The following is a 13,317-nucleotide window of genomic DNA, read 5'->3' as shown; positions in this document are numbered from 1 at the left end:
GGTTTTCCCAGTAGTGATGTATGGAAGTGAGAGCTGGACCATAAAGAAGGCTGATCGCCAAAGAATTGATGCTTGTGAATTCTGGTGCTGGAGGAGACTCTTGAGAGTCCCATGGACTGCAAGAAGATCAAACCGATCCATTCTGAAGGAAATCAGCCCTGAGTGCTCACGGGAAGGATAGATCCTGAAGCTGAGGCTCCAATACTTTGGCCACCTCATGAGAAGAGAAGACTTCCTGGAAAAGATGGAGGGCACAAGGAGAAGGGGACGACAGAGGACGAGATGGTGGGACAGTGTTCTCGAAGCTACCAGCATGAGTTTGACCAAACTGCGGGAGGCAGTGGAAGACAGGAGTGCCTGGCGTGCTCTGGTCCAGGGGGTCACGAAGAATCGGACATGACTAAACAACAACAACATATGAGGAAGGAAAAGGGATGTGGGTGGCACTGTGTTCTAAACCACAGAGCCTAGGACTTGCCGATCAGAAGGTCGGCGGTTCGAATCCCCGTGACGGTGTGAGCTCCCATTGCTCAGTCCCGGCTCCTGCCAACCTAGCAGTTCGAAAGCACGTCAAATTGCAAGTAGAAAAATAGGTACCACTCTGGCAGGAAGGTAAACGGCGTTTCCGTGCGCTGCTCTGGTTCGCCAGAAGCGGCTTAGTCATGCTGGCCACATGACCCGGAAAAACTGTCTGCGGTGTCATAAGAGAATCAGGGTCAGAGAGGGGAATAAAGGAAAAATGATCCTAATGATATCATCCTACCCAAAAGTCCCACAACAATAATAAACTGTGCCTTAAAGAACGCGTTGTTGGGAATATGCCATCTTACTGTGTCTTTTCACGTATCATTGAATGTAATATAATGTGTGCCTTTTAATGCATCTTAACGTAACGTGCCTGTTGCCATTCCTGTGTACCTCTTTCTCCATGAATCTATCCTTTTAAAATGTATTCGTGGATGTATCTTTAATGAAATGCCGTACTATGCTGTACTTTACTGAATGTATCCAAAATGTAGTTTTAAAGAATGTAACAATCTAAATATTTCAAAATGTATATACTTGACTCAATATTGTATCCAAAAGGCTGCCAAAACTCAATCCACCACACTGCCTCCTACTGGGTCTGCAAACCATACCATGAATACACACAGATATGAGCTCAAAATAAAGCAGTCTTATATTCCAAAAAGTATGCAAACATCAGGCTATCACACCCGAATTGATAGCAATGCAGAATAGGATTTCACATTAACATTTAAGTCATTTCCTGAACATCTTCTCAAACATCCAGCCTCACATCTGCATGCTGATTATCAGCAGTTGCGGAGGTTTTCCTGTAGATAAAGGAAAAGCCATTTTAAGCAGATCCAAAAATTAAATAACGCGAAGATCGACACATATCACCTGAGCCCTTCAGCAAATTGACACCTCCAGAAAGTCTTTCAACACCCTGCTCACCTTATGTTAATCCACTCTTAACACCCCTCATATCACTTCCCCCCACCTCCTGCTATTGATCTGAATGAAAATCAAAAGGTATAAGAATCAAGGCAGTCCTTTTGTTCGGGGTCTCTGACTCCGTGTCGTTTTTTTGTGTTGTTTTTTCTGTTCTTTCAATAAAGATCAGGCTTTGCTTTTTCCAAATCCTGGTGTGGTTTCTGTCTTTTCCCGACCGGTACAGAGCCTTCATTTGCGCTCCTTCCAAGGTCCTGGTCCTCCTTCTGAGGCAGGGGCCCCTTGGGGAGGCAATTAAATATTTATTTCAGCGGACAAACGTCAGCTCCCTTGGCCAATAAAGTGAGATGAGCACCGCAACCCCAGAGTCATCTACGAGTGGACTTAACTGTCAGGGGTCCTTTACCTTTATATGAGGAGGGAGGGACCTTTGGCACTTCAACAGCTGTTGGGGTACAAGCCCTGCCAGCCTTGTCTGTCTCGAGGGAGAATGGAGTGCGCCTGGCGTGAGGGGTGAAGTCAAACCGCAAGCCTGGGCAGTGTGTCTGGAGGTTCCGGGCTGCCCAGACGACAAAAACAAAACAAAACAACCCTCTTGGCCTCGCTGGTCCAAAGGAAAGCAGAGCAATGCGTTTGGCACCAGCTTGGCTGCAGGAGTTGCCGGAAGAAGGCGTACAAGGTGCCACCCATCCATCTTAGGGACTCTACTCTGGATTTGTGTAGGGTCTTCCGAAGATATCTTACAAGGAGGTTTTGCTCCTCTTAGAGGGGCTCCCTTCTCAGCAAATCTTAAAAAATGTAATATAAACACCGACAACTGGCAAACACTGGCCTGCGAGCGCTCCAGTTGGAGAACAGCCTTTAGCAAAGGTGTCATGGGCTTTGAAGACACTCGAACTCAGGACAAAAGGGAGAAACGTGCTAAGAGGAAGTCACACTTGGCAAATCCACACCGTGATCAACTCCCGCCCAGAAACCAATGTCCCCACTGTGGAAGGATGTGTGGATTCAGAATTGGCCTCCACAGTCACTTACAGACTGTAGCAGGAACCCCCCACCCCAATGATTCAGTTTGTACAAACTTCACACACTCACACTCACACACTACATATGCCACACTTCTGTTATAAATTCATAGAAAAATCAACCATACATTGGATTTGCACTGTTCCATTTTTATTTTACTCCATATGACAAGGACTATCAAAGGGGGGGTGGCTTGGTTCTGGTCAGCCATAATCCCTTCACCATCCCAGCACATCCACAGGAGCCCTGCCCAGTTGCTATGCCAACCCTGATGGTCCTAGACAGAAGACCATCAAGATCACAAAGAACTTGCATATGGGAGTGGATTCAGCATGGACTGAAACAAAGGACAATGATCAGATCTTCCCTCTGGGGGCAGGAAACTGCCAACTCCCCTTTGTCTCCTGGAAGTGACTCATGGGCGGGGGGGGGGGAAGGAGGAACCAGCCAGGTGACAGGACACTCAGGTTACCACCACAACTCCTCCCTCAACCCCTCCTTTCTGTAATGTATGCATGATGTCAACCCCTCCTTTCTGTAATGTATGCATGATGTTTCTGGGGGTGGGCTTGACCTAGAGGATGGGAATTTCAAAAGTTTTTATAAGGTCTTGCACACCATCTTTCTGGGTCTTTCCTCTCTCCTGCAAGTGAGGGGAACACCCTGTTGCAACAGTTCAATAAAGGCCAAGCCTACAGGCTGCTGTTTTGCTCCAAGTTATCCTGGTTGGTGTCTTTGTTTTTGTCCAAGGGAGCCCTCGGATTTTTCCGGTAATGACTCATTGTTAAGATTGTGTTCACGAAAGACAATCTTACTTGGCTACAAGTGATAGCCAAAGAAGACTCCTCAGCCTTCTCCCTGCCACCCCAGTATATCTCACAATTAAGTTTTGCTCCTCCTAGACCAGGGGTCAGCAAACTTTTTCAGCAGGGGGGCCAATCCACTGTTCCTCAGACCTTGTGGGGGGTCAGACTGTATGGGGGGGGGGGAATTGAACGAATTCCTATGCCCCACAAATACCCCAGAGATGCATTTTAAATAAAAGCACACATTCTACTCATGTCAAAACACGCTGATTCCCAGACCATCCGCGGACCAGATTGAGAAGGCGATTGGGCCGGATCTGACCCCCGGGCCTTAGTTTGCCTACCCATGTCCAGAGGGTCTCGCTTCCCAGGTGGATGAGTCCCATCTGCCCCTCACTTCAACAGCACATGCAGAAGCTGCCTTCTTGATCGCTGGACCCACTCTCGATCTCGACTCTCTGCAACGTGGCTCTCCCTCTAAAACGTAGTATGGAAATGCACATGCTGTTTTTCAGTCTGCGGTTTTTACTGTTTTGCATAAATTAATCTTCTATTAGTCACACAGTGTGAGGTGAGGTCAGAGCTACGAAGGATATGAAACCCATCATTTTAAAAACTGCCAATCGCATTCAGCCTTTCTTTCTTTATGCCTTCTCGGACTCGGTTGGCATGCTTCCAATAATATCTGCAACTACAAGGCCTAGAAACATCCTCTGTGTTTTTTTAAGTGAAAGCTAAGATACTCAGCGAAGCTGAATTTTGTAGCCAATGTTGCGTTCTGCAGCTTTCCCCCCATAATTCCATGATGTGATGAGTTCAGACCGAGAGAGGAAAAACTTAGAGAAGAAAGGGGATTTTCTTCAGAAAATAAAATGTCTTCCACGTGGTCGAATTGGGGGTTAATTCAATCACTTAAATTCTAGTCTGCCTTCTCCCGCTGCTTCTTATTCTCAAATTTCCGAAATTTCCATTTTGTTGTGTGCCAGCGTTCAGCTGGGATTTCCCCCCTTCTGCCAGTCTTTTTCTGCCCAGTCAGATGGACTTCTAACACAGCTGTTTACCTGGTTTTAGCTGGTTTCCCGGGAGCTTAATTGTGTAACCAGGGTGCAACTAAGATTGGGTTACCCGCCGCTCCTTAACTAGGGATTAGGAGGAGGGGAGGTAATTAGTTAATTGTGCTCTTTTCCTGGTTTCCTTTTGTGTCCCTTCTGGATCCTTAATCCTAGAACCGGAGGCTGGATCAGGCTTTCTCCTGACAACGCCTTGGGAACCAGGGAACCGGCGGAGGTAACGGGAGCCTCTTTGGAAATATGATTCGGGGTGACAAGGACACTATGGGGAAGGGAGGAGGGAAGCACCGAAGAGAGGGGAAGAGATATGGGGTCAAAGAAGAACAGCTATAACCCCCTGGGCTCTTACAAAGGCGGCATTTTTTCATCTCCGCCAAGCTAAGCAGTTGGCTCCTTACCTCTCTCGCCCTGACCTAGCCACTGTGATCTACGCGACGGTCACCTCCAGGCTTGATTATTGTAACTCACTCTACGTGGGGCTGCCCTTGAGACTGACCCAGAAACTCCAGCGGGTGCAGAATGCCACGGCGAGGCTCTTTACGGAGTCTTTGCCACGGGATCACATTCATCCAGTGCTATACCAGCTGCACTGGCTCCCGGTGGAGTACAGGATCAGGTTTAAGGTGCTGGTTTTAACCTTTAAAGCCCTATACGACCTAGGACCCTCGTACTTACAGGACCGCCTCTCCTTGTATGTCCCACAGAGGACCTTACAGTCTTCAAATAAAAACATCTTGGAGGTCCTGGGCCACAGGGAGGTTAGGCTGGCCTCGACCAGAGCCAGGGCTTTTTTGGCCGTGGCCCCGATCTGGTGGAACACTGTGTCACAAGTGACCAGGGCCCTGCGGGACTTGACATCTTTCCGCAGGGCCTGCACGACAGAGCTGTTCCACCAGGCCTTTGGCCAAGGCACAGCCTGACCCCCTCCTTTGATAATCCTCACAGAACTCTAGCCCAATGGTTGCCATTAATTTGATTTTGAATTGATTTTAGAATGAATTGATTTTAGAATGTATTTCAATTCATTGATGGTGATTTTATGTAAACAGTGTTATTTTTACTGTTGTTAGCCGCTCTGAGCCTGGCTTCGGCTGGGGTGAACAGGATATAAATAAATAAATAAATAAATAAATAATAATAATAATAATAATTATTATTATTATTATTATTACCTGCTTCTGTTTGGTAAGGAAACATCCGTAAAATAAACCAGGTGGAAACGGGGTGCTCTTTGCAACTTCTGCAAGTGGCTTGAGTAGGGCTGTAGCTGGGTGGTAGAGCAGCTGTTTTGTCCCGGGTTCAATCCCCGGCGTCCCCTGGTAGGACTCGGAGAGAGCTCTGTCAGAAACCCTGAATAGCTGCGGCCAATCAGTGTAGACAGTATTGGACTAGATGGATCAATAGGTCTGACTTAGGAGAAGGCCCGTTTCTGTGCGCATAGGAGAGTGTGTGCCCACATGGAGATTCCAAGGCGTGGTTGCTCTCTGGTGGTGCCACTGCGCACAAGCGGATCTTGCTTCTGTTACGACATCCAGACCATAGCTGTCAAGTGTCCCTTATTTGGCGGGACAGTCCCTTATCCCAGTGCCGTGTCCTGCTGCTGTCACTTTTTGATGATTCCCTTAAATTTCCCGGGTTTCAAAGGAAGCAGCTCCTCTCCCTCCCTGCTGGCCAGGGAGGAGGGAAGCTCCAACTATGTTGCTTGGCTGCGTTGCTCACCCAATCAGGAGTCTAAAAACGACTGGTGGGTGGAGCTTGCATGCCTTGTGCCGATCAAATTGGCCGCGTTGCCTGGGGACTCGCCTTTGCTCAGCGCTTCCCAGCGGAGAGGTGACGGTGGTTTTCCTTGCTGCATCCCCTTTGCCGGGTTGCTGCGCTGTGGGAACCACCGCTTGAGGCTTCGTTTGGCTGCTGGTTGACTAAAATCCCTTATTTTGGCTGCTGATCCCTTATTTTCGAGGCTGCTGGTCCCTTATTTTCAAATCTGTAAGTTGACAGCTATGATCCAGACTGGGGCTGGAATCGTAACCCTACTCACCTGGAAGGAAGCCCCTCTGAACTCGATAGGACTTGCTCAGAAGTGAGTGGAGTGGGCCATGTTCGCACCATGCATTTAAAGCACTTTGCCCCAAAGAATTCTGGGAGCTCTGGTTTCCGAAGGGTGCTGAGAGTTGTTGGGAGACACCCCCCCTCGTTCCCCTCCCAGAGCTACAATCCCCCCAATTCCCCGTGAAGAGGGCTTGATTGTTAAACCACTCTGCGAATTGTAGCTCTGGGGGGAGAATTGGGGCCTCCTACCAACTCTCAGCAGGACACGGGTGGCGCTGTGGGTTAAACCACAGAGCCTAGGGCTTGCCGATCAGAAGGTCGGCGGTTCGAATCCCCACGACGGGGTGAGCTCCCGTTGCTCGGTCCCTGCTCCTGCCAACCTAGCAGTTCGAAAGCACATCAAAGTGCAAGTAGATAAATAGGTACCGGTTCGAATCCCCGCAATGGGGTGAGCTACCGTTGTTCGGTCCCAGCTCCTGCCAACTCAGCAATTCGAAAGCACACCAGTGCAAGTAGATAAATAGGTACTGTTGTAAATAAAATATGCCCTTTTCCCTTATGGGGTATCCAAGAGCCCATTTGGAGTCCTTACATAGGTTCCCTATTGGTAGGAGAAAATAACAGAGGCCAACCAGAGAATACTGAGAAGCAAAGCAGCTAGTAAGCCTGATCTTTATTGATCTGTTGCAACAGGGTGCTCCCCTCACATGCAGGAAAAGAGGAGGACCCACAAAAATGCTGTGCAAGGGCTTATAAAGACTTTTGAAATTCCCATCCTCTAGATCAAGACCACCCCCAGAAACATTATGCATACATCACAGAAGGGGTGTAACCTAAGACCACCCCTCAGATACCGTACATCCCAGAAAAGGCGGTCTAAAACAGAACATTTGCATGTTGTTTTTCTCCTGTCGCAGGTTATCTCCTGTCTGGCAAGTTACTTGATTGGATTGCCTGGGGAGCCTGGCCATTCTTTTGTAGTGGTAAAATACTTATTTCCTGGGCCAGGTCACAGGCTCACAACTTATTCATATCTTAAATGTGTCCTTAAGACAGGATTTGTGAGGAAAGAGACAATGGGGAGACTTTTCCAGTTTGACCTTGCAGAGAAAACATTTGGTCAGTTTAGGAATTAAAATGGTTCCAGGTTGGTCTTCCTGTGCTGACCTATGTATGTGCGGTTATGAACATTACCATACATCTAAGACCATAAAACTCCTATCACAGTACTGCTCCGGCGGGAAGGTAAACGGCATTTCCATGCGCTGCTCTGGTTCGCCAGAAGCGGCTTTGTCATGCTGGCCACATGACCCTCGACGAACTACGACGAGCTCCCAGAATTCTTTGCGGCAAAACCACAGGTGGCGCTGTGGGTTAAACCCCAGAGCCTAGGACTTGCCGATCGGAAGGTTGGCGGTTCGAATCCCCGCGACGGGGTGAGCTCCCGTTGCTTGGTCCCAGCTCCTGCCAAACTAGCAGTTCGAAAGAACGTCAAAGTGCAAGTAGATAAATAGGTACCACTCCGGCGGAAAGGTAAACGGCGTTTCCGTGCGCTGCTCTGGTTCGCCAGAAGCGGCTTAGTCATGCTGGCCACATGACCCGGAAGCTGTACGCCAGCTCCCTCGGCCAATAAAGCGAGATGAGCGCCGCAACCCCAGAGTCGTCCGCGACTGGACTTAAGTGTCAGGGGTCCCTTTACCTTTTTTTACCAACTCTCAGCACCCTCCACGAACTACAGCTCCCAGAATTCTTTGCGGCGAAACCAGAGGTGGCGCTGTGGGTTAAACCACAGAGCCTAGGGCTTGCCGATTGGAAGGTCAGCTGTTCGAATTCCTTTGACGGGGTGAAGTCCCATTGCTTGGTCCCTGCTCCTGCCCACCTAGCAGTTCGAAAGCACATCAACGTGCAAGTAGATAAATAGGCACTGCTCCGGTGGGAAGCTAAACAGCATTTCTGTGCACTGCACTGGTTTCGCCAGAAGCGGCTTAGTCATTCTGGCCACATGACCCAGAAAACTGTCTGCAAACGTTGGCTCCCTCAGCCAGTAAAACAAGATGAGCACCACAACCCCCGAGTCATTTGCGACTGGACTTAACTGTCAGGGGTCCTTTACCTTTTCCCCCCAACTCTCAGCAGCCTCCACGAACTACAGCTCCCAGAATTCTTTGGGATAAAGCCATGACAGTTTGACGTCAGATGAGCAGAGCTTGGGTGGCCATCTGTCATGGATGCTTTAGCTAAGATTCCGGCATTGATTGATTGATTGATTGATTCTGTTAGCTGAGATTCCTGCATTGCAGGGGGTTGGACTAGATGACCCTCGGGTCCCTTTCCAATTCTAAGATTCTGTGATTCATAATGCTTTAAGTGTAGGTGTGGCCATGGTTAGGGTATCTCTGTAAGCTATTACAGCAGGCGCCACACTGGAAACCTTCAGCTGGCCCAGAGAGGACTGCTGTGCTGGGGTCAGGCATTCTGAAGGAAGGTGAGGACAGGTGACCCCACCTAGGCTCGAAGTCACCCCCCCCCCAATAATCACTCCAGGCCTCAAAACTGTCCAAAATTCCTTTTGTCTTCTAAAAATCCAAGACAGCTTTTCTCTGCTCTTCTCTGCTTTTCTCACAAGATGCTGTGCTAGGCAAAATGTTACTTCAAAAAGCTAATGAATAGACTCTGTCAGAGCAGGCCTGGGAACTGAATCTTATCTCATTCGGTTGCAACATCTTGGACATGCTGAACCCCTTGGCTCTCACCCCCCTTTCCTGGGAAGGGCGCCAAGAGTCCAAAAGAGTCCCAAGACAGGGGAGCTTTCTGTTCATGCTCAGAGGAACTCATGGGCAGGACTCCTGAGGGAGGAGAAAGGGGAGGGAACTAGAAGGGGAATATATACTCTGTGCACATGACTGTGAATCTGTGCATGTTTTTGTGAACTATCACACTTGCTCCTTCTACCAGTTCACGGATGGTAGAAATAAAGCTTTTTCTCCGAAACTATTCCTTGAGTGTCTGTGGACTCCCATTTTCCCTTTCCCGGGCACAATATTTTTCCCACCCGAGGGCAAAGCCTCATCAGGCTACATTCGAAACTCCCGCATTGTTGCTCTGGTTGCCAATTCATTACTGGACCCAGTTCAAAATATTGTCCCCTGATGGAAAGATCACGAGGCTCCAAAAATAACAGACTGGCAAATCTAATTACAGGAGATTGGCAAATCTAATTACAGGAGATGGCTCAATTGACTAGCAAACTCAGAGGAAACTCAAAGCAAAAATTTGCGGAAAAATGGGATGATTATAGAAGATATGTTCAAAAATACAATAATAGTTTTGACTCCGTGCTAGCATTCGAATGATAAAGCGAGTAAAAGGAGGTGGATAACAATTAAGGATTTATTATGTTTTCAGGATGTATTGGAAAATTTATATAGAAAGGTTTATTGTTTTGTGTACATTCGATTGTAAGATAAAAACATATGTGAAGGGACTTGACAGGAAGTCAAAATTGAAGAAAATATTTTGTAAGATAAAAGGAGGAAAAATATTTACTTTCATTATTATCATTTATTTGTGTGTGTGTGTGTGTGTGTGTGTCTGTACATATGTGTGTTTTTGTATGGAATGTTTGGGAGGAAATAAGACGGTAAATAACAAATAACAAACCAAATATGGACGTATGTAATTTTTATTTCTCAATTATATTTAGTGGCAGTATGGTTGTAATGTTTTTTGTAACATAAAATCATTCAATAAAAATTATTTTAAAAAACAAAATATTGTCCCCTGTATATATTGGGTGCCAGTTTTATCCAAAGGATTCGCAGTCTCCATTACACCTCTCCTGAAGTCTTTGTCTCAGTGCTTTTAAAACTCCATTGAGGCATCACTGAGCGATCCATGCCAGGGCCAGCTTCATATTGCTGCATTGCAGCGGGTTGGATAAGATGATGTCTGTGGGTCCCTTCTGTGATTCTTCCTCAGCTTCACAGGCCACATGAGGAAAACCTGTCTTGAACACAAGCCCTGGGTTCTGGGCTCCAGAACCTTTCCTGGGTGCCAAGACTTGGCTGTGCGCCCCCAGAGGCAAGGGAAGTGCCTATCTTGTTGCACCACAAAGAACTCATAACCCACCTACTTTCAGCAGCTATAAACATCATAACCAGACACTGGAGAGACCTAGAATCATAGAATCATAGAGTTGGAAGAGACCACAAGGGCCATCGAGTCCAACCCCCTGCCAAGCAGGAAACACCATCAGAGCACTCCTGACATATGGTTGTCAAGCCTCTGCTTAAAGACCTCCAAAGAAGGAGACTCCACCACACTCCTTGGCAGCAAATCCCACTGTCGAACAGCTCTTACTGTCAGGAAGTTCTTCCTAATGTTTAGGTGGAATCTTCTTTCTTGTAGTTTGGATCCATTGCTCCGTGTCCGCTTCTCTGGAGCAGCAGAAAACAACCTTTCTCCCTCCTCTATATGACATCCTTTTATATATTTAAACATGGCTATCATATCACCCCTTAACCTCCTCTTCTCCAGGCTAAACATGCCCAGCTCCCTTAGCCGTTCCTCATAAGGCATCGTTTCCAGGCCTTTGACCATTTTGGTTGCCCTCCTCTGGACACGTTCCAGTTTGTCAGTGTCCTTCTTGAACTGTGGTGCCCAGAACTGGACACAGTACTCCAGGTGAGGTCTGACCAGAGCAGAATACAGTGGCACTATTACTTCCCTTGATCTAGATGCTATACTCCTATTGATGCAGCCCAGAATTGCATTGGCTTTTTTAGCTGCCGCGTCACACTGTTGGCTCATGTCAAGTTTGTGGTCAACCAAGACTCCTAGATCCTTTTCACATGTACTGCTCTCAAGCCAGGTGTCACCCATCTTGTATTTGTGCCTCTCATTTTTTTTTTTTTTTGCCCAAGTGCAATACTTTACATTTCTCCCTGTTAAAGTTCATCTTGTTTGTTTTGGCTCAGTTCTCTAATCTGTCAAGGTCGTTTTGAAGTATGATCCTGTCCTCTGGGGTGTTAGCCACCCCTCCCAGTTTGGTGTCATCTGCAAATTTGATCAGGATGCCCTTGAGTCCATCATCCAAGTCGTTGATAAAGATGTTGAATAAGACCGGGCCCAAGACAGAACCTTGTGGCACCCCACTAGTCACTCTTCTCCAGGATGAAGAGGAACCATTGATGAGCACCCTTTGGGTTTGGTCAGTCAGCCAGTTACAAATCCACTGAGTGGTAGCATAGTCAAGTCCACATTTTACCAGCTTCTTTACAAGAATATCATGGGGCACCTTGTCGAATGCCTTGCTGAAATCAAGGTAGGCTACACCCACTGCGTTCCCTTCATCTACCAGGCTTGTAATTCTGTCAAAAAACGAGATCAGGTTAGTCTGACATGACTTATTTTTCAGAAATCCATGCTGACTATTGGTGATCACAGCATTCCTTTCTAGGTGCTCACAGACCGTTTGCTTAATGATCTGCTCCAGAATCTTCCCTGGTATTGATGTCAGACAGACTGGGCGGTAATTATTTGGGTCCTCTCTTTTCCCCTTTTTGAAAATAGGGACAACATTTGCCCTCCTCCAGTCTGCCGGGACTTCGCCTGTTCTCCAGGAATTCTCAAAGATGACTGCCAGTGGTTCTGAGATCACATCTGCCAGTTCTTTTAATACTCTTGGATGCAGTTCATCTGGCCCTGGAGACTTGAATACATCTAAACTAGCCAAGTATTCTTGTACTATCTCCTTAGTTATTATGGGCTGTGTTTCCTCTGCTGAATCATTTGCTCCAAATTCTTCAGGTCGGGCATTGTTTTCTTTATCGGAGAAGACTGAGGCAAAGAAGGCATTGAGGAGTTCAGCCCTTTCTGTGTCCCCTGTTTGCATTTCACCATCTTCTCCTCTGAGTGACCCCACTGTTTCTTTGTTCTTCCTTTTGCTACGGACATACCCATAAAAGCCTTTTTTGTTGCTTTTAACCTCTCTAGCAAGCCTGAGTTCATTCTGTGCTTTAGCTTTTCTGACTTTGTGTCTACATGTGCTGGCTATTTGTTTGAATTCCTCTTTGGTGGTTTCCCCCCTTTTCCATTTTTTGTACACATCCTTTTTTAATCTTAACTCAGTTAAAAGTTCTTTAGATAGCCACCCTGGCTTCTTTAGGCACCTTCCATGTTTCCGTCTCATTGGTATTGCCTGAAGTTGTGCTTTTACTATCTCCCTCTTAACAAACTCCCAGCCACCATGAACTCCCTTTCCTTTTAGTATTACTGTCCATGGGATCTCACCCAGCACTTCCCTAAGTTTTATGAAGTCGGCTTTCTTAAAGTCAAGAAATTGAGTCCTAGTATGCTTGGCCGCTCCTTTCCGCTGTATAGTAAACTTCAGAAGAGCATGATCACTCGCGCCTAATGATCCTTCCACTTCTACCCCACTAACCAGGTCATCAACATTGGTTAGGACCAGATCTAAAATGGCTGTTCCTCTTGTTGCTTCTCCCACTTTCTGGACAATGAAGTTGTCTGCAAGGCCAGTGAGGAATCTGTTTGACCTTATGCTCTTGGCTGAGTTTGACATCCAACAAATATCCGGGTAATTGAAGTCCCCATTACTACTATCTCCCTTCCTTTTGCGTGCTTGGCCATCTGTTCCAGGAAGGCATCATCTATGTCCTCCGTTTGGCTTGGGGATCTATAGTAAACTCCCACAATGAGGTCTCTGTTATTCTTCTCTCCCTTAATTTTGACCCAAATGCTCTCACTTTGGCTTTGAGGTTCTAAATCTTGGATCTCTTCACAGGTATACACATCCCTGACATATAACGCCACTCCTCCTCCTTTCTTGTCTGGTCTGTTTCTCTGAAATAGATTGTATCCCTCCATTATTACATTCCAATCGTGGGACT

General features: G+C 47.0%; 1 long non-coding RNA gene across 1 annotated transcript; it reads right to left on the bottom strand.

The window, feature by feature from the left end:
* Positions 1 to 1,041: 1,041 nt before the first annotated feature.
* On the bottom strand, positions 1,042 to 3,870 carry LOC308484630. The gene is made up of 2 exons (XR_013990058.1): positions 3,635 to 3,870; positions 1,042 to 1,337 (listed from the first exon to the last, which is right to left on the bottom strand). It is a non-coding gene; the product is annotated as an uncharacterized lncRNA (long non-coding RNA).
* Between the last annotated feature and the right edge of the window lie 9,447 nt (positions 3,871 to 13,317).

Source organism: Podarcis pityusensis (genome assembly GCF_964106645.2).
Source record: "Podarcis pityusensis genome assembly, chromosome: 8".
NCBI classification, from domain to species: Eukaryota; Metazoa; Chordata; class Lepidosauria; order Squamata; family Lacertidae; genus Podarcis; species Podarcis pityusensis.
This window is presented reverse-complemented; position numbering and strand designations above follow the sequence as displayed.